A 22,626-nucleotide genomic window follows, 5' to 3' on the forward strand; every position below is an offset into this window, starting at 1 on the left:
CAAATCCAGACAGACGTATCTTAATAATCTCTTTAAAAAAAATAGTGGGGTATGACTTTCACACGAACTCTGGTGCCTCATATTTGACCATGTCCCCTGGAAGGGGAGACCTGGTGGCACTCAGAGGAAGGATAGCAGGTTACCAAGAAGAGACTTGATACCCTATGAGCATATACAGGGGGAGGAAATCCCTCTCAGGAACAGTCATAGGGGAGGGGAATAAGGGGAAAATGGGAGGGAGGGAAGAATGGGAGGATGCAAGGGATAGGATAACCATTGAGATGTAACAAGAATAAATTAATAAAAAAATAATTATGTTGATTAAAAAAAAGAATTCATGCTAAAACCACTTAGAGAATAAACTCAATTTTAACTTCAATTTCTTCTTTTATTTTTAGTGAACTTTATTACATATTAAATAATGTGCAAGTAAACAAAAACATCAAACACCAACATTAACTAAAAAGAAGCTGCATTTTCAATAGGATTCAGAAATGAAAAGTGTGTATGTATGTATGTATGTATGCATCAGTGATATATTCATCAGAAATATTGGAGCAAAATTATACAACTTAAATAATAGAAATATGAAAATAAATGTACCCAGTAGAAGCACCTTTCAGGAAGGCAGTAAAGGTATATTTCCTGAAAGCAAGTGGCCCACCGTGAATTATGAAATACTATTCCTTTGCATTAACAGTTGATGGCTAGGATGCCACCAACTGCATAATTTTAGACTGAAAAACCAGAGTTGGCAGTGTCTCTATCTTCTCTCCTCCTTCCCTCCCCCTCCTCTCTCTCTCTCTCTCTCTCTCTCTCTCTCTCTCTCTCTCTCTCTCTCTCTCTCTCTCTCACACACACACACACACACACACACACACACTCATACACACACACACAGACATATCTCATAAGAATTGTTTCGACCATAAGTAGTCTAGAGAGCTATTCACACAGGAAGAAAGAATTTGGATTTTGAAATCTAGAAGATACTGTAGGATACTTAATTCCTCCCCTAACCCCTAGCTATGCATAGCTCTTTACTTCAGGTTGAATAGTCACTATTTTCTTGAAAGAAAGCAGCTGTTACTTCTTGAAGAAACCTCTAGAGTTCAGGCTTACTAACATCCCCCAAAGTGGGAGGAGGCAGGCTCACTAGATCAGGGCGCCTCGTCTTCTGGAGGTAATATAATAAGCCAACAACAATGACTGCAAATGGAAATCTTGGAGGCTCACCTGCCTCAAAGTTGTTCTGAGATCTCATCATCTGTGGAGAGTTTGTGTTTATCTAATGTTTTAAGCTGAGTGTGGGAGTCTTTGGTAGCATATCTGGCAGTAGTTTGCCCAACCAAATTCTGGATAGATAACAGCATTTTAATCACTCATGCTCCTTAGAGGAGTAAATAATCCAAACAAATTAATGTTTCTTCACACTGAAAGTTGGTGGATATCCTATTCCACTCCTTGGAATATACCCAGAGGATGCTCCAGCACACAAGAAGGACATATGCTCAACCATGTTCATAGTGGCTTTATTCGCAATAGCCAGAACATGGAAACAGCCTAAGTGTCCCTCAGTAGAAGAATGGATTAATTCCAAATTTACACTATGGAATACTACTCAGCTATTTAAAACAAGGAATTCCTGAAATGTGTGGACAAATGGATTGAACTAGAAATGATCATAATGAGTGAGTTAACCCAGAAGCAGAAAGACTCAAATGGTATATACTCACTTATAACTGGATACTAGCCCAAGGGGCATGTCCGATGAAAGTCTTCACTTACCAGGAAAGTGGGACAGAGAAGACATTCTATTGGGAATCTAGGTGAGAGAAGCATGGGAGAATGGGGAAATAGAAGGATCCAGAGGATCCTAAAAACCTACAAGAAGAACATTATGACGGGCAGATCTAGGCCTGGAGGTCCTGCTCAAACTATGGCACCAGCCATGGACGATACATGCAGTAAACTTCGAACCCCTACTCAGATCTAGCCAATGGACAGGACATTCTCCACAGCTGAGTGGAGAGTGGAGACTGACTTTCAGAAAAACTCTGGTGCCTCATATTTGACCACATCCCCTGGATGTGGAGGCCTGGTGGCACTCAGAGGAAGTATAGCAGGCTACCAAGAAGAGAACTGATACCTTATGAGCATATGCAGGGGGAGGAGGTCCCCCTCAGTCACAGTCATAGGGGAGGGGAGTAGGGGGATAGTGGAAGGGAGGGAGGAATGGGAAGATACAATGGATGAGAAAACAGTTGAGATGTAATATGAATATATTAATAAAATATTTTTAAAATTTTTAAAAAGAAAGAAAGAAAACATAAAGGAAAAAAGAAAATAGGGGTTAAAAAGAAAGAAGGGGGAATATAGAAATATACAATGAAGATAGAACAAAAAGTAGATTAGTGAATCTACCCCTCAACATAATGCCTTGTTACTCACAAGGTTATTTTTAATTCACTGGTATAGAATTTTGTGTACAGATGCAAAGTAAATTTAATTTTACTTACAGTGGTATAGAACTCAAATTTAAGATTATTCTTCACATGCATTACATATATTTCTACTCTGATATGTGGTGTTTTGCCCATATAACACAATTATAATACAGGGCTTACTTCCAATACATTTAAAGAGATATTGCAGGCTGTTTAGGATAAATAAGTTATACAACTTAATTGTTAGTTAATCAAATCATGGTTATATCCACTACTAGTCTATTTTTATCACAACAATATACATCTTAGGTGCAACAGATAGATATGGTTGTATAGAATGATAAGGTAAAATGTGACAAACAAGCCACTGCACAAAATGTCCTCATTTCTACCCCAGACAGAATTCTGCCTTTAAAAAAAAAAAAGGCAAGCTTGGATACAGGCAGAGTTGATGACCAAACTCTGCCAAGACAAGGTAAGCAATTCCTCAATAGTTCCTGCCTCACAAATATGTCTGTCAGATATATTTGGCCAGAAGGCTGAAGATGATGCTTCAATGTTATAGAGTTTTGGGTGACTTCTCAGGTAGCAAACTATCTGTATCATCTTCTCATTTGGGAAGCTGCTAACCTGCACTCCCTGTATAATCAGCTTCTAATGGTGTTGAAGACCAGATAGCTTAGTTTTACAATTAAGCTTAATTGTTTAGGGGTTAAGATGTTTTTAGGTCCAGATAGATATATTAAGTTAATAATAACAAGATATGATAGATATTGATTGACATTCAGAATTTTGGATGCACCAAAATAGGAAAGATGTTTTCTTCAAGACTGCCAAATACAAAGAACCAAAACACTAAAACTTTAACATTTATATAATTCCTGGTTGTTTCGTGGTTTTTCTTGCTCTAGGTAGTTTATTGTAAATAGGTGTAATAATAATCATTGCATATGTAAAAAATAAAAAAATTATTAAAAAATAAAACCAATTGTACCAGGAAAAAAAATAACTGTAGATTCTGAAGTTATGAATCTAGAAAAGCTGGCCATGTAACTTGTCTGAGGTGATATGGATAAAGGAGAGATGTCCCACACCTCACCCCTTGCACAAATGGCAGGCAGGAGAGCTGACCTTGAGGTCACCAAAGCAAGAGTTCTGTCCCAGTCCCTCACCTGTTGCAGCAATCACGAGAACAGGCTCTGCACTTCACATAGACTGCGCAGTAAATCTGGCCCTGGATGTGGAGGTTACAGATGAGCCATCCCTGAGGATAGCTGACCCTGCCTCTTGCCTGCTAGACAATGGCACAGTCCAGGGAGAAATGTTCTCCTTCCTTCTCTCATCTCTTATAATCTATGGAAGGGAGGGGAGCTGGCCCCAGGTCATGAGAATGGGAGAACTGGCTATGTCCCTAAAGCTGCAAGACTTAGGAGAGCTGGCCCTGCACCTCACCTGGGCAGCAGGGTAGAGCTGACCCTGTTTGTGGGGGCTTCTGGTGACCTAGGCCTGAAAGCATGACATCAGGAAAGCTGGTGGGCTGACTATCTCAGATACCTCTCAGGCTCAGATTCAGGACTTTGAACTGATCCACCCCAACATCTACCCTATTGATGAACTGCTGTATTGTGTGAAAGGGCCAGTCCTACAGATGCAAAACTACAGGATCTCCATGACACAGGGCAACAGCAGAATGTCAGAGAAGAGTCCCAGTGAGGTTTCAGTATTGATAGAGCAGCAGAGGCCAGAAGGCTCATACCAGACTAATGAGTCGTTTCAATGAACAATTGCAAGCAAAGAAGTGTGGACAACTTGTAGATTTCTAGGACCCTCTGTATCCTTTTATTTTGCTGTTCTCCCATGAGTCTCTCATTTAGAGTCCCAATAGGATGCCTTCCCCTCTGTCCCAATTTCCTGGTAAGTGAAGGCTTTCGTGGGACATGCCCCTTGGGCTAGTATGCAGATATAAGTGAGTATATACCATTTGATTCTTTCTGCTTCTGGGTTAACTCACTCATTATGATCATTTCTAGCTCAATCCATTTATCCACAAATTTCGGGAATTCCTTGTTTTTAATAGCTGAGTAGTATTCCATAGTGTATATGTACCACAGTTTCTTTATCCATTCTTCTACTGAGGGACACTTAGGCTGTTTCCATGTTCTGGCTATTATGAATAAGGCTGCTATGAACATGGTTGAGCAAATGTTCTTGTTGTGTTCTGGAGCATCTTCTGGGTATACTCCAAGGAGTGGAATAGCTGGGTCTTGAGGAAGCCCTATTCCCATTTTTCTGAGATAGCACCAGATAGATTTCCAAAGTGGCTGTACTAGTTTGTATTCCCACCAGCAATGAAGGAGTGTTCCTCTCTCCCCACATCCTCGCCAGCATGTGGTGTAGCTTGAGTTTTTGATCTTAGCCATTCTGATGGGTGTAAGATGGAATCTCAGAGTTGTTTTGATTTGCATTTCCCTGATGACTAAGGAGGTTGAGCATTTCTTTAAGTGTTTCTCAGCCATTTGATACTCCTCTGTTGAGAATTCTCTGTTTAGTTCCAAGCCCCATTTCTCAATTGGGTTATTCGGTTTGGTGGTGTTTAATTTCTTGAGTTCTTTATATATTTTGGATATTAGACCTTTGTCAGATGTAGGGTTGGTGAAGATTTTTTCCCAGTCTGTAGGCTGTCGCTTTGTTCTCTTGACAGTGTCTCCTGCCTTACAGAAGCTTCTCAGCCTCATGAGGTCCCATTTATTAATGGTTGACATTAAGGCCTAGGCCGTTGGTGTTCTGTTCAGGAAGTTGTCTCCTGTGCCAATATGTTCCAGGCTCTTTCCCACTTTTTCTTCTAAGTGGCTTAGTGTCTCTGGTTTTATGTTGAGGTCTTTAATCCACTTGGATTTGAGTTTTGTGCAAGGTGACAAATATGGGTCCAGTTTCATTTTTTTACACATAGACCTCCAGTTAGACCAGCACCATTTGTTGAAGATGCTATCCTTTTTCCATTGAATGGATTTGGCTTCTTTGTCAAAAATCAAGTGACCATATGTGTGTGGATTCATATCTGGGTCTTGGATTCAATTCCACTGATCAACCAGCCTGTTGCTGTGCCAGTACCATGCTGTTTTAATTACTATTGCTTTATAGTACAGTTTGAGATCAGGTATAGAGATTCCTCCGGAGCACCTTTTATTGTACAAGATTGTTTTAGCTATTCTGGGTTTTAGAACAATATGATAGGCAGATTTGGGCCCAGGGGTCCTGCTCAAACTAAGGCACCAGCCAAGGACAATACAGGAGGTAAACTTTAAACCCCTTCCCAGATCTAGCCAATGGTCAGAATATTCTCCACAGTTGAGTGGAGAGTGTGATACGACTTTCTCACGTACTCTGGTGCCTCACATTTGACCATGTCCCCTGGAGGGGGAGACCTGGTGGCACTCAGAGGAAGGACAGCAAGTAGCCAAGAAGAGACTTGATACCCTATGAGAATATATAGGGTGATGTAATTCCCCTCAGGAACAGTCATAGGGGAGGGGAATAATGGGAAAATGGGGGGGGGGGAATGGGAGGATACAAGGGATGGGATAAACATTGAGATGTAACAAGAATAAATTAATAAAAAAAATGTAAAAAAAAAAACCAAAAAAACAAAACAAAACAAAAAAAAGAAGTGTGGACAAAATGGTATACTGTGGGACACACTCTCAACAGACTACAGCTTCAGACTACAGTGAGATGTTTTTCTGTACTGCAGGGAGAGATTGCAAAAGTGAAGGGTGGGTCTGAGAGGAGAGGAAGGTGGATGATATTAGGGTGATTGATGTGAAATTCACAAATAACCCATAAAAAATTTAAAATAAATATAGATAACAATACCTATTGTAATTTTCAAAAAGCTACGAAAATGATAAATGCTAGGAGAGAGACATGCTTAACTCGATTCAAACATTATTTCATGTGCAGCAATTATCTAAACCTTACACAGTACCTCAATAATATGAACAGAGTTTGTTTTATGGTAAAAAAAAAGTGTTTAAAAATAAAAGCGTATTACTCCCACTAAAAAACAAGAGTTAGGCAGCTAAACAAACTGAATCTTAAGACAGAATATTTGGATCTTGGTCCAGGTTCAGTTGCAAACTTTAACTGTACACCAGCCAGTTCCTATCTGGAGCTCAGGTTCCCGATCTCTGAAATGATGGGCCGGGCTTGGGAATCTTCAAGTTTCTTTCTCCTTTAATATTCTGTGCATCATGATTTAATGCAGTGTTCACCAAACTGTAGCCTAGGAAAATAGATTTGGAGGCCAGCCATTTTTCCACCATTTTATCAGCATGTCTGTTTTCTGCTTCTTTGAGTCACACAAAGAAGAAATAGCTAACTGCTTTGCCAATTCCAAAAGTACTGAATCCAAACCATGTAAATAAAATATTAGAAAATTTAAGAGATCACACTTTTAAAAGGAATTAAATCAAAACTACAGGACAACTTCCTAAAATCTGAACACCGACCTGTCATTTAAGCCATCGTAGAAATAATAAAACCATAACATATTTTAACATACAAATTCAAAATAAATCTATCAAATATTTGGGTTATTATTTCATAGATGATGGTATTGAGTAAACTCAAGGAAATGTGTCTGATTTGTAAGAAACAAATTATAAGATCAAATTCAATTAAACGTAGGAATAAAACAATCCCTTCCAACCATGCTGTCTAGTAACTTGTGATGTAGGAGGACCCATATCACTCAAATCCATATTCTACTTCTGCATCTTATGGCATTAATTACTGCAGGGAGATATTACATCCTCAATAGCATTCATAACACTACAACAGTGTTGTTTTAATACCTACTCAAATATGAAGCTGTACTGGGTGATTTATGTAAGATATGAGATATCAGCCAGGGCCAGACACCTTGGGAAATGGCTTGGAAATTTTTCTTCTTTTATGAAAATGAGTCAATAAGAAAATTAAGCCTAGCATCTTCTATATAGCAAGCATACATGAAAAAAATCATTCACTCAAGCAGGAAAACAGACGATTTGCACAATGAAAATATTTGCACAGTTGCAAAATAGAATTAGTTTGCTGTCCAAACAAAGGGGAATTTGATATTCCAGAATTGTGTTGACCAGCTGGAGATGCATAACTGTGACGTGAATGCGTAGCCTTTGTCTCAAAATGCAGAGCGAACACCACTTATTGAGAACAAGATTGCAACATTCACTACCGCCTGCACTTGCGCTCTGCAAACAGCAGAGACAGCCGGCATAGCACTCCTAGTAGGATGTCAACTACATTTCTTTGCTCATTAATCTAGAAGTGCTCTTTGTTTTCCATGGGGACTTTCCTGAAACTATTGCTGTCTCCTTCAGAAAAATGATATAACTTCTTTAAACCTTGCACTATTAGCGGAGCCAAAACTCCCGGTGTAAATGGCCCCACTTGGTCCCATTCCTGTGTCACGGCAGGTTACCTATACTTTTTCATACATAAAATATGAAAAATGTATTCCATATATATAATCAAATGATCTCTCGCGCTCTCTCTCTCTCTCTCTCTCTCTCTCTCTCTCTCTCTCTCTCTCTCTCTCTCTCTCTCTCTCTCAATAACAAAACCAAGATCCAGTAAAGTCAATAAAGACTGGAACTCACATCTTCTTAACCCTAAAAAAGGCTGCTTTATAACATGAATCAACAGTTTAGGCATTTCTACTTAAAGGAATTTTATTTTTGCCCCAATTATCTTCAATTATCATGACAATCACCCACTTTAATTTTTAAAGTGTGTGTGTGTGTGTGTGTGTGTGTGTGTGTGTGTGTGTGTGTGTGTGTAAATGAAAGTATACAAGCCAGGGCACATGTTTTGAGGCAAGGCTTACTGTTTCTACCTCCCTCGGTGCTTCATACTCCAGGGTAGGTGGCCCTTTAACTTTCAGCCAACTTTCTCCTCTCTGCCTCCCATGTCACTGTAGGAGCAGTAGGATTAGTAGGATTGCAGATGCATGCCATCACATCTGCCTTTTTACAAGGGTTCTGCAGATTGAGTCACCAGCCTCCCACATCTCTCTCTCTCTCTCTCTCTCTCTCTCTCTCTCTCTCTCTCTCTCTCTCTCTCTCTCTCTCTCTCTCTCTCTCTCTGAGGGTTTCTCTCTGTAGCCTTGGCTGTCCTGGACTTACTTTGTAGACCAGGCTGGCCTTGAACTCACAATGATCTGCCTGCCTGCCTCCATGAGTGCTGAGCTTAAAGGCATGTGCCACCGCTCCTGGCTCCTCTGTACATTTTTATTATATTAAATTGGCACATTATTCCTATGTAAAAACCTATTACAATAACAGGGAAGCTAAAGTATTATTATAAAATATTCCAAAAATGCCATATTAGGTTTTTAGAAGTTTTAAATTTATGTAAGACCTTCATGGAGACAAAATAAGAAACAAAACTCTCAATTTGTTCAGTTAAGTTCCTTGCCTTTCCCTTCTGAAGGTAATTCAAGTGTGCCATAAAACCGAACTATGGGATATATTTATTTGGATAAAGATTTTATAGAAAATGCTGTATGAAGCATAATTTAAACTGTTTGTTCTTTCAAAACTCAAATCCTGACACCTGAAAAAAGACTACTGTTAAGGGCTACTCAAACTGGTGAGGAGTTGACAAAAGAAATAAAAGTTACTATTTCCACAGCAGACTAGAAACAAACAGGAGAAAAAAAAATTAACTGACTTAAAAATAATAAAATGTTAGATTTATGAATTAATCATAATATCAATCTGGATAGACTCAAATGAAAAGAATTACTGTCCAGGATGTATTCCTAATAAACATTCTTTTTCCTCCTATGGAATTCACACATATTATCATTTCAATATCAATATCAAACCATTCTAGTTTGTTACTTAATATTTAAGCAGGTATATGTTGAAATCATTTTAAAATTTCAGTTTAAACATACGAGTGTTTAAAAAAAAAAGATACGAGTGTTTGCAAGAGAAATCCAACCTCTGAGAAAATTTGCATTCATGTTTTTATCCCTTTAATCTACTGACAACTCCAAGAATCTTGGATACGAGCTGGCTTAGCAACCATTGCTTTTCACCAAGCTGTTTGTATTTCATTTAAGGATCTTTAAGTTAGGAAACACCTTCTGGGACCTCCACATCCCCAGAAAGCAAGCCTAGAAATATCTTTACACCATTCCCTGAGTTCCCCAGAACAGAAAATACTTGAATCTTTCCTGACATGAAGGTAGAAAAGTTTCTCCTTGAACTCAAGGTATCCTATCACTTATTGATAAGAACACTTTTAGACATATGTAAACTTACTCCTCCTTTCCCTGTTTATAAGTCTACTGTTCAGTGAGAGACTTGGGTGGATTGTGTGAGACAAAGGCAGACATCGATTAAAGCAGATTTTGTTCTAACCATCTAAGACAGTCTACGGGCAGAGGTAATATACATTTACACAGAAGCTTCTAGACAAATGGCTAAGTGAACTCAGACAATCGGTAGCATTCATAGTCCCCTTGGAACAACCATGGCTTTATTCCTGTTGTTATTTCATAACCATACACATTCCCACTCTAAGACCAAGTGTGAAAGAAACCTTTCAAAACCTTCCTTCTGCCATTTTTCTCTGGACTTACATGTCATGCTTTCAGAAAAAAAAAAATATTGCTCCCTCTCCAATAGCTCTTTGATTGGTTCCTCTCATCCCTTAACTTTTGCCAAATCCATTTATTCTGTGAATGCCTGATCCTTAGCAATAACATCATCTCACTCCTGGTTACCTCTTGTCTTAGTTCTCAATCTCGTGCCCCAATGCAATATATTTCTAGCTAGTTGAGCTATGTAATTGCCCTCAAAATGATTCAAAGAGTGCCTTTATACATTCCTCTATCTGAACTGCCTCATGGCATGCTACTACATTCAATGTTTACTATGATCTCTTATTTATCCTTCATTCTCAATTTAAGTGTACTTTCCTCTGTGACACATCCTAATCCCCTGTATAGCAATAGAGACATTTTATGTATGAGCTATTGCTCTATAGTAGGTAGCAGAACAACATTTCAAAATGAGATTGTGTTTCTCACCATATTTGTAGAGTTAGGTTGTTGTTGTTGTTGTTGTTGTTGCTGTCTGTTTTAGATAAGGGCTCATGTAACTCAGGCTTCCCTCAAACTCTCAGTGTAGATGAGGATAAATTGGAACTTCTGATCCAGCCAATTTGTGTCACCATGCCTACTTTTATGCTGGGCATTGAGACCAGGGCTTCATGCAAGCTAAACAAGAACTCTATCAACTGATCCACGTCTTGTGGTTTACATAGTTTGTGACTTGCATCCTCATAGTGACTGTGTTTAAAGCTCCATCTTTAAATCGCCAGTACCTAGAATATCCTAATACTGGAAATACAATAAAATTTTTAATAAATATTATATTAAAATGCAATTACATTATAACAACATAAGATAAGATATGCCAAGTGCTGTAACTAAGATATAGCTGAGTTGAGAAAGAATATATCAAGCTGAGAAAATGGGGAAGGTTTTGTGATGCAGGTTACCTTTAAACTTTGTCAGAACTCATGGCTGGAGAAGTCACGGGCCCAAGGGGGAATCTATTAATGCTTTGCTTAATGGTCATATTTTCAAAATGCCTCCTAAATATTTATTTGTTATACCTATGGAATAATTCTGTTTTTAACTTTAATCAGAAAAAAATTTCTATTGTAGTGGGTCATGGTTAATAAGCTCAAGTTAAAAAACATTCAAGTGCTAAAAATAAATGAAAGTTAGTACTGAGCCATAAAGGGTATTTACAAATACCACCTTCATCCCTCAAGTCTCAGAGAACATTGTAGAAGAGATGACAGGAAGAATGTAAAAGTGACAGAATAGGAGAATGTTGGAACCTGGTTCATGAATGGAGTTCTGTGAGGAGAAGTCCAAGAGCTTGTAAGAAAACTCCAAGAAAACCAGACAGTGGTCTTATAACCTCTGTTCTTTCTAAGCATGGATTTGTTCCTGGAAAACACTTTTGTGTCCCTTCCGTGTGTAGTAAATAGGAGTGGGCTTGCTTCAGAGAGATTGCACATTGCTGCTTATTTTTCTTATTCAAAAAATGTTTCCAAGCACGGGTTGTCTTTGTGACTGGATACAGCCTAAACTCATGTGAATTTTTCTCATGTGACTCTGCTTCACCGTCTGACGCTCTGTATAAAGTTGGCTGTTGCATGGGACTTTAATCCACCTCATTTTATGCTCTGCTCTCCCATGTTCATGACACCAGCTAGAGCAGTCACAAGAGATGGCACAAAAAGCCATCTTCTGGATATGACATAAATGTTTCACACATGAACTCCTAAGAGTTGTGGTTATTTGCACAAGACCTGCATGAAGTCAGGCCACTTAAAAACTCTAGCATGGCATGGGACTCACGAAGCTCCATGGCCCACATAAATAACTCTGGCAGTTTATGGCTGCTTGGGGAAGGAGTGTTGTATTTTAATTGGGGACTAGCCATGTCTCCATCGAGTATAGGATGTCTATACTCCAGTGGGTAACTTCCACACCCACACATGTATGGACAGTCTCAACTGGACTTCATTTATTACAAAAAAAAAGGGGATTGAGATGTGTTGGGAGGGATCCTGGAATAAAGTTGAGAGAAAGGAGTGGGTGTGGCTATGATCACATACATGTATGAAATTTTCAAAGAATAAAATTTTAAAAGAATGGGTATAAGAAAACGAACTATAATAAACATAAAATTTATCTTGATATATTGATAGAGAATATATTGATAGAGATCTGCATATCCCAATAAAGAGCATAGATTCATTTTTAATATATAGGAAATAAAATATGGAAAAGGAACTGTAATATACTAAGCAGAGAAGTCAGCTAAGGAAAGCATCATGGGCGTTTACATGCAACTGCTTTATTTTTTCATGAAGTGGATGAAGATAATAAAGGACAAGTATGTGTTACTTGGATGAGGTGGGGAGGAGAGAGATGGGGAAGGAGGGGGAGGGAGAGGGAAGGAGGGAGGGAGGGAGAGAGAAAGGGGGGGGAGAGAGAGAGAGACTGACTCAACTCTTCATAAATTTAAGGTCATGAAATTTAAGCTCAGAATAGATTAGTGGTTTTTACAAACTCACCCTGAGCCAACCCAGTTCTGACTGCATACCATTTTAGAAGGCACAATACAATAATTTGATATCTGGTTGGAGAAGACAAGGTTACAAGCTATAGAGAAAACAAAGCGGGTTCAAAATAATGAGCCTACAATTTGGAGAACTTTTAAATTTTAATTATTTTTGTCTGTATCATTAATTTGATTTTCCACATGGAGAGATTGGTTTCCTGAAAACAGAGCCCTTTGTTATCCATTGGAAACCCCACCATCCAACCAACAGTCTGATTCGTTTTGTGTAGGTTATATCGCAATGCCCCACAACACTGGTTCCTGGCTGATAGGACTACAGTGCCTGTTACACTGTCCTCTTCGTTGTTGTGTTAGATGTGTCAGACTGTGTCTCATCTAGTGAAGCCTCGTTGTGAATCAAATGTGCACAGGATGCCATTTGAAGGGCAAAGCACCACAGCTTTGGTGCAGCTTTGTGTTCAGTAGTTGCTGCTGTTCCATGGCACCAGACGTGGAAAAGGGGGAAAGGAGCAGCTTGATCAGTGTCTTCTTGTGGCCAGGCCACACATTGCTTTAGGCTAGACATACTGAGGTACTCCATGTTCAATGACAAGGCATTCCTAGCAAAAGTACAGACAATTGTGCATCGACATTAAAAAGTGTATCCTTCGAAGAATGAAGTATAAATAAAGAAAAAAACCTAATATTGAAATTGTATGTCTCTTATGAGTTTTGTTCTTTACAGAAAATAAACTATAGCACCCATAAAGTTGTACCCAGGGGAAAAATAATACAAAAATATGTGTGGCAACCGCTGAAAAGATGCCCTACTTTTCTTTCCAAATATTTTTATTGTAGTTTAGATCTATAGAGAAATTACCTCTTGGAGTGCACTAACCTTGGATTTTACCTGTTACATGCAGATGGCTATAGCTTTTTAAAAAATCCTTGTAATTTCTAAAGAGATGGGCTCCATAACAATGATTTTAATCTTTTTTCTCCTCCGTTTCCTCTGCAAATGCTAAAGTAATTGGATAACTTAAGCCAATAAGTATCTAATTTGAATTTTTAAAATATCAAAGTCTGTAGGGAGTTCTCTTTGGGTGATGCAGTGCAATGAAGGGAAACTTGTAAAATTGTTATACTTCTTCTCTGTGTCTATACATGACAGGATCTACTGTTCTTACAGTCGGTTCAGTCAAAGAAGCCATCTGACCTGAATGTCTGACCCAATGACCAGTGGATTGACTGAATTCCCAGCCATCAGCCTTGCTCTGCCCATGCGTGTCCAGGCGCTTTGTTTGTTCGCTGGCAGTTTCTGCATAGAGAACACACAGCATATGCCAGGTGGCCATGTGTCTGAGGCAGACAGGAGAGAACAAAGCAAAAAAAAAAAAAAAAAGATTTCTTTTGGACAGAGATGCTTTTAGCCCTCCCAACTGCCAGTACCAGAGAAAAGAAGAAAATGCAATGATGCTTGAATATACCCAACAGTAAACAACATCAAGTCTGAGATTCAGATCACAAATCTCCCTCTGCCACTGCTGCTGACAGGCTCGGCATGCACATGGTGGCAGGAGACAAAGAAATCTGCTCAGGGAGGCAAACCCTGGAGAAGAAGCTCACCCTGACTATGCTCTACCATAGACGCCTGCTCTAGGATATGTTCGATCATAAGCATGTTCTTAGGTCAAAATTCTGCTTTGTTAAAGGAGAGCACAAGGCAAAGGGAATCAGAAGCTGCTTTGTGTCTTTCTTTTAGTATTTAATGCACTGCCCACTCTCTCCTAGCTCACAAGCTACAGAACACAGATAATGCCATCTCAGAAGTGTTAGCAACTATTGAAATATCTTTTGGTGAAGAAGCAAGAGGATGTGGATTCTTTAAGAAGAGAAATGGATTATTTCCCTTACAAACATGTTGTGGTTTATTATCAAGGATGAACACACTTATCGCTCTCCAGCTATGTAGAAGGTGCTATAGGATCGGTGCTCACTTCCAGTCCTCTGATTTCCCCGCCATTACTCCTAAGCTTATTGTTATTCATCTTAAAAATGAGAAAAACTGGCATTCAGAAGTGTTAGTTGACCAGTCCAAGGTCACTTAACTGTTAAAAGAAACTTCAATCCAAAGTCTTCTGATTCTTAGCCTGCATTAATAGCATCACAGCAAGCTATAACTTCGTTTATCAATAAGTCAGTTTGCAGGAATTTCCCCACAGTAGTGTACTTCTTCCTACAATTGTGCTATTTAATTAATTCAATGCAAATGTTCTGATGAAATATCATTCTAGATGTTTCCATATGTTAGGATATGAAAACTTTGGGTAATTCCCCGCCCCCTTTTTTTCTCTTTATATTGAATCTGACAAATCCCTTTCATTGATTTTCCCAAATTCTACATTTGTTGTGTGTGATTAATTTAAAAAGGCAGGCGCCCCATGAACACTTCCCTATACCTATAACAAGGCTTTCTGCTTTTTCCCACACTGAACTAAATGACTTGTCTGTAGTTTTGGCTCCAGGCCATTTCTGATCACCCAAAAACAAAACAATTTCTTGTTTCCTTTTGAACTTCGACCCAGGTCAATGCCTTATAATAGTAGACAGATAAATAAAATTTGCAGTGTATAATTCAACAATAAAGTCAAAAGAAGCTCTCAGAAAAACATAGGTGAGGACAGGTGTGTGTATGTCGTGAGAAATGGATGAAATAGCTCTTAGAGTAATGGAACAGCGGTATTGTCTCTCATCTGACTTTTCAGGTGATTTTGTTGCGCTAAAAATCCTACATTCATAGAGAAGCCCCAACTGGGGTGTCAAGATCATCTATGATTAGTAAAAGAAGGAGTTTAAAGATCTAATTCGCTTTTTGTCAGGCACTGCTTGCTATTTGCATTCTACTCTGGCAGAACACTGAAATGAGACAAGCCTTTATCACCTTTGTGTCTGGTCACGTTCCCTCCCTAGTCTCCCTATGCTAGCACAGTGCTGCAATACCAGGCTGCAGAAAGCAGCACAATGGTTCAGGGGGAAAAATGGAGAAACAAGCGGAGGAAAAAAAGCAATCTGGATGTGCTTCTCATCAGATGAAAATGTATTTAATGAAAATATTTGTATCAGTAGCAAGCTTTTTCTTCATGAAATCTTTTCTGTATAATTTCCTAAAATGCAGACACTTGGCCTTAAATGCTGCATGGCTGTAATATTGGCAAGCAGATGAGCACAGCTTGCAGGGAAACAGAAACATAATGGGGAATCACTGTTATTTTAGAGGCCTTGTGAAAATGAGGGAATCATACAACCTGCATGAAAATTCCAAATAGCACCCGTCCCCGAATCTGCCCATGGAGAAACCCAGATAGATGTTCTTAGAATGGAAGCTGATTCTGGAAACGTGTTTAGATTTTTATTTCAGTTTACTTAGACATAACTACAGACTCATCTTGGCAAACAGATGTGTTGAAGGTGAACTTTATGTCTGTTCATTGGCAAAGGAAGTAGAACTGAGAATTTGAACTAATTTCCATTTTTATTATGTGGTATGACTTTTGCGTCTTTGTTCTCTCATAATCAACTTCAGTCCTCGTGAAAATACCCTAGCCGATCGTGTCTAACAGGGTTGGATTCCGTGCACTGAGTGTAGAGTTGTTTATGAGGGTTATATCCACATGTACACCTGACAGACTTTCTCTCAGTGGAGTAACAAATTGGATTTTTCAAGAGCGGGAGAGAGCTACAAGCCCCTTCCAATAAAGTAAATACGATTCCACTTGTCTATGGCTGAATTTTTAAACTGAATTAAAAGTGAATCTTTGGGTCAGGAGGCATAAGAGAACAGCTTCTACAACTTGCAGACGTCGCTGCACCAACCTCCCATAGCTTATGGATAAGGACCACTTTTCACACCGCTTCATCTACCTTTGTCAATGGAACCGATTTTTATTCTTTCCTTATGCTCACAGAGGCAACTGCTGTGTGCTACATGTCCTGTAGGCTGACCTTCAGTGAGGTCTGTTTCAGAACACCAGGAGGAAGAGAGTGGGAAAACACACCAACCTATTATGGCTCTCCCTTTCCTCCTGGCTTTATGTCCTAAAAGTGACAGCATGGTCCTCTGTGACTGTTTCAATGAAAGTCTTCCACCATGGTCCTCACTCTAGTGGGCCAGAATAATTCTATTTTTCCTGGTGCTCTTTTGGCCTTTAGTGGGGCCATGCTTCTCTTACTGTGATAGTTGGATGTTGCATCAACTCTTATTTGATCTCTTATTCTTGCTCACTATGTATCTTATTCCATTTCTCTTGTTACTGTAATAGGACACAGTGACTAAAGCAATTTATGAGATAAAGTGTTTAATTTGACTCACAGTTATAGGTTACAGTCCCTGTGGCCTGGAAGTCTACCTCAGCAATGGCTTAAGGTAGATAGTCACATTGTATCTACAACAAGGAGACAGGGAGCGTTTACACTCAGATCTCTTTCTCCTTCATATTTAGTCCAAAGCCACAGCCCGTGGGACAGAGGCACCTACATTTATGGTGAGTCTTTTCCTCCTTATCCTAATCAAAATCATTCCTCACAGACATGTCCAGATTCCTAACCTAGTCACTTCCAGACATTTGTCACCAAGGTGATGCCTAGGTTCTATTGCTCAGTAACCAGTATTCGCCATCACAACTACTACGGCTTTTTATGTGAATCATCTAAGATGAATAATGCTCTTCTAGAACATTTTATGATAACACAAGTATCTCACCTCCTTTCCTTTTCTCTCCTTTCTCCTCTTCTCCTTTCCTTCTGATATGAGGCATGTTTTTGTGCTGTTGCCTGATGCTGATCTGAAACTCATGGGGTCCAGACTTCTCTGCACTCCTGGTCCTGCGTATCCTCAGAATGGCTAGAATTACAAACAAGTGCTAACATGCCTGGCTTCAGCTTTTCTTCTAATAAGTTACTCTGTTAAAATTATCTATTGGGTAGTTACAGCTTGACTTAGAGAGACTTCATTACAAAGATTATCATGGCCAAGGCTGTCCAATTGCTTTCTCCTTAACATCCATGGCAAAGACTGAAAGCCTTGAAAGAGATTAAAGCACTGATCATCTCAATAAACTAAAGAATCTGTTTAACCAAATAGACATAATTTCATGTTGACTAAGAGCATGGAATACAGATTTGTGATTCTCCTTATTGTGACACACTGAATTTAAGGAGGAAGAAAATAAGCAAGATCCAACATATCCATCTTTTATTTAAAAGGCCAGGAAAGTCTAACTCCAGGGCATACAGTCAAAGGACAGACTATATAAGATATCTTTTTGCCTGTAAATAAGTAAGCTCACAAAAAGATTTGGAATGTGTCAGGTAGATATAAGACCTGAAGGGATTCCTATTGGCCAAATGAGGTCATTCTGAGCTCAAAATATGCAGAAACTTATGTATGAATCATTGAATAAATGAGAATCTCTGAGTTCACATGTAATTAGGATGACAGATGAAAACAAAGAGAATTAAAGAAAAATAAAGCAAATTCCTTCTTCCTTATAAGAAAACGTAAACTAAGCATAGACTGAGGTAATAACCTATAGTAGATAATCACTGGATTATTCATTTCTATAGGGTGAAATTTTGATGAGTAAGAGAACATTTAATAATCTTACAATCTCACTCACCCCAGTTGTCTATTTACTAAGAGAAAAATAACAACTTTACCATGACAAAAACTTTCAGATACCCCTCAAACCAGGAAGAAGGTATTACATCAAGACATGCCACCTGATACAAAGATGATTTTGAGTTGAAAAAACTTTTTAAAAAGGAGGATGAAGAATCATGGAAATAGTGCTGTGACTTCCCCCTTCACTTTCTGCTGAAAGCCTGAGAAAAAATGTCTAGCACATAGATGATGGTTTTCTAAATCCGGGACCATGAAAGACAAGGAAACTGAGACCAAAAAAAAAAAAAAAATCCCACACAAACAGTCCCTGTCCAGGTAAGTCTTCTTTCTTTTCCCTTCCCTGACAGTTGAGTTGCTTTTCCACAGTTGTGTCTCTTACTTTGTTCAATTTAATGTAAAAGTGTTTAGGTTTTGCTTCTTCTTTTTTTTGTTTTTGTTTTTTTTTTTCATTTACAGTATCACATATAACTCAAATCAGATACATTTCTTTTTTTTTTTTAATGAATTATTTTTGTATTTATTTAAATAATAGTTATTTGTTGAGTATTGGCATATGATGTAGAATATCTTAGAAAGCATGAGCATAAAAAAGAAGAGATACATTTTTTTATGAATATTTCTACATGTCCTCTAATGAACACACACAATTTATTTTATTTATTTGTACATGTACATTTCAAATCAGAAGAAAATCTAATTTTATTTTATTTTTTTATTTTTTTATTAATTTATTCTTGTTACATCTCAATGTTTATCCCATCCCTTGTATCCTCCCATTCCTCCCCCCGCCCCATTTTCCCATTATTCCCTCCCCTATGACTGTTCTTGAGGGGGAGATACATTTCTTTATCTTATTTCTTCTAATTTATTTTAAGTCCACTGTATTCTGAATCCTACCCACCCGCATCACAAAAAAAAAAAAAAAAAAAAAAAAAAAAAAAACCTCTAACAGAAAAATTAGAAACCTTTGCACTCCCTTGTCCCTTGCCTCCATAGTTAAAGGATCAAAGTTCAAATCACTGCTGTAGCCAAGGACAATACAGGCAGTAAACTTTAAACAAACCTGCCCAGATCTAGCCAATGGACAGAACATTCTCCACAGGTGAGTGAAGAGTGGGGTATGACTTGCACACGAACTCTGGTGCCTCATATTTGACCATGTCCCCTGGAGGGGGAGACCTGGTGGCACTCAGAGGAAGGATAGCAGGTTACCTAGAAGAGACTTGATACCCTATGAGCACATATAGGGGGAGAAAATCCCCCTCAGGAACAGTCATAGGGGAGGGGAATAAGGGGAAAATGGGAGAGAGGGAAGAATGGGAGGATACAAGGGATGGAATAACCATTGAGATGTAACAAGAATTAATTAATAAAAAAAAGAAAGAAAACAAAACAAGATGCTATTATGTGTCTCCTAATAAAGAGTGCTGAGAGCAGTATACAATTTTGGTGACACTGTTGCCAAAAGTCAATAAAAGATTCTTCTATTTTCCAGGGTTGTTGGTGTGAGGACAGTAGCCATATGTTCATTTTGCTCACCCAACAGAAATTTCGATTTCATATATGGAAAAACAGACACAGCTGCAATGGTGAAGCAGAGAGACTCTTCAAAGAGTATTGGCATTGCAAAGAGCAGTGCCTAAGGGCAAGAGAAGAAATATTAAGGCTTTGAAAAGAATGTCACCAGAAGACAGTGCTTGGGAGACAACAATGAAAAAGAGTGCACACAGGAAGGATAGCAGTCTACCAAGAAGAGACTTGATACCCTATGATGAAATACAGGGGAAGAGGCCCCCCTCAGTCACAGTCATAGGGGAGGGGAGAAAGGGGGAAATGGGAGGGAGGGAGGAATGGGAGGATACAAGGGATGGGATAACAATTGAGATGTAATATGAATAAATTAATAAAATATATTTAAAAAAAGAAAAAGTGTACAATGTAAAGTTCAGTAGACTAGGGGCCTAACAAGACTCCAGGTCTCCTGCTCCTTTAAATATCATCTCTCTTTCTTATGGTTATTAGCATTCTAGATCTTCTTTCCAAACATAATAACTGACTTCCTCTTTTATAATAGATGAAGAGTTTATTAAATATTTCCTTTATCTTATTTTCATCTATCTCACTATTACAATTAGTCCAGTATCCATTTACTTTTTTAAATATGCTAGATGCTCACTTTTAAACTTGCTCATAATTCATAAACAATTCATTTATCTTATGTTTGGTGAGGTTACTCTTTATTTCAGTGTTGATAGTACCTGTCAAAAAAGACTCTACATGGTTTCTCTTCCTTTTTCTCTTCAATTGCTTTAACATATATATTATTTATGTAGCATGGATATCTGTTATGTACCCAATCTTACCACAAAAATTACAGAATGTTTTATTCAGATTCAAAAATCTATGAGAAACAAATAGAGAAAATAAGATCTTTTAGATACTTAAAGGAAACAGTAATGTACTTTTGCCCATATCAGCCTCTATACACTCTTTACCTAGTAATGTGAAAATCAGGGAGATTTTTCCAGTAAGTTCAAAATTGATTTCTGTATTGGTCAACCAAGCCCATATGACATGGTCAGCAATAGGGTCTTATCTTTAGTCATGGTGGGCAAACAAGGAAAAACATCAATAGCCTGTACTGCTTGGGTGCCTCAGGGTCCTCTCAAAGAACCTAGTAGTAGGGAGGTAACAACATGGTTCTTTTTCATAAGAGGTTCTCTTTCATATGGGGGTCCTAGCCTCTTCCAGTCTTTAGTTTTGTCGGTTAAACATAGAATACAAATGAAAGATAGGAAAATGGAAATGGGTCAGTGGCGGAGAGGGAATGCATTTAGGGAGAGGGGATAGTAGACTAGAACTGAAATGAAAGTTGAGAGGGGTGCTATTGGAGCAGGAAGGTTCAAGCAAGTAGTGAAAGGAAGAGGAAACAAGGGACCAGTGAAAGGCTTTTAATTCAACTCAAGTGTGCATAAAGAACCGACTTCGAATAGAATAATAGGGTATAAAATAATATAGAATATATGAAATAACAGGGGGAATACTGGGCACTAAAGGTTTAATTGGGATGGGGCACAGGAGAGGAGGTAAGGAGGGGTAGGGGATGTGTTAATTAAAACTGAGGGCATATGAAAAAAGCCTTTTGAAACTCTACCTGTTTGTAAACTAATTAAAAATGTATTAGAAGCTTTTAAACTGATACACTCCACGTTTTGACACAGGTTATTCTCAGAAGGCATGCATTATTAAATAGAAACATTTTAAAGCTAAGGTTCTCATACCCTATAGCGAGTACTGTCCTCTTACAGAAAGTTAAACCCAAAAGACGCCAAATGTCTCCCACAAAGAAGTAATTTTATATCTTTTGTTGAATGTGCTTCAGCCTGTCTGTGTTGGTCTCTGATCATTGTGAGGTGCCCTTAAAGCCCAAAAGCAAAAGCTGTGGCTTCATAAGTGACTTGCCAAGTGCTGTAGTTATTGTTCTTTATTGGAAAAAATAGGCTAGCCATACCAATTTTATTTCTATGCTATTATATTATTTCATTAAGTAAATTTTATACTCATAATATTTTAATATCTTTTTATGGCTATGAAGGGAAAATAATTGTAGAGAATTGAGTATGTATTCTAGAGAACCCATTTTTCTTATTCTTCATTTGACTTCACAAAATGTTACTAAGTTTCTATGCAAATTTTGACGTTGGTTTCCAGCCAATGTAGTAGTCAAGAGATTTTCCCCACTTCATATAGTAGACTTTCTTGTTCTTCCTTAATATGTGTTATTAGTTCATCCGAAGTTCTGCTTCCTTATCCGAGTTTAGTTTTATTCTGTATGGCCAACCTCGGCATGTAGTAAAGCCAGAATTAGATTTCAGACTTTCCCAACTGTCAGCTTTGTACTCAAACAAACTAGTCATTGCTGTCCCTCAGAAGAAAAGCTGCCTCTCACATATAAAGAATCTTCGTCTTGGAAGGTTCTCTATCTTCAAAGGTTGTTTTGAAATGTTGATGTACCATATAAGTGAAAAAACTCTCCAGGCAGATTAAATGCATATATAAATATATAATAGCCCACTGCCTCCAGTTGGCAGAGTTATAGCTTTAGGATAAGAGGCAAAACACTTCCCAAAGAAGTTGAAGACTCTTTTTGTCTTGCTGCCAAGTCCTCCCCACTGACTCTCACGCGCTGACTAATGCATATGCTTGTATTGTAAGATTTCAGGCAATGGTCTTCGTTGAGGCTGGTGTGGGACTTGTTAGTGAGGCCTCTCTGAATTTCTGACCTCTTCAGGGTTGGTCCTCTGTACATATATTTCTTTCTATTTACATGACCAATAGCAAA

Source organism: Acomys russatus, chromosome 8 (assembly GCF_903995435.1).
Source record: "Acomys russatus chromosome 8, mAcoRus1.1, whole genome shotgun sequence".
NCBI lineage: Eukaryota > Metazoa > Chordata > Mammalia > Rodentia > Muridae > Acomys > Acomys russatus.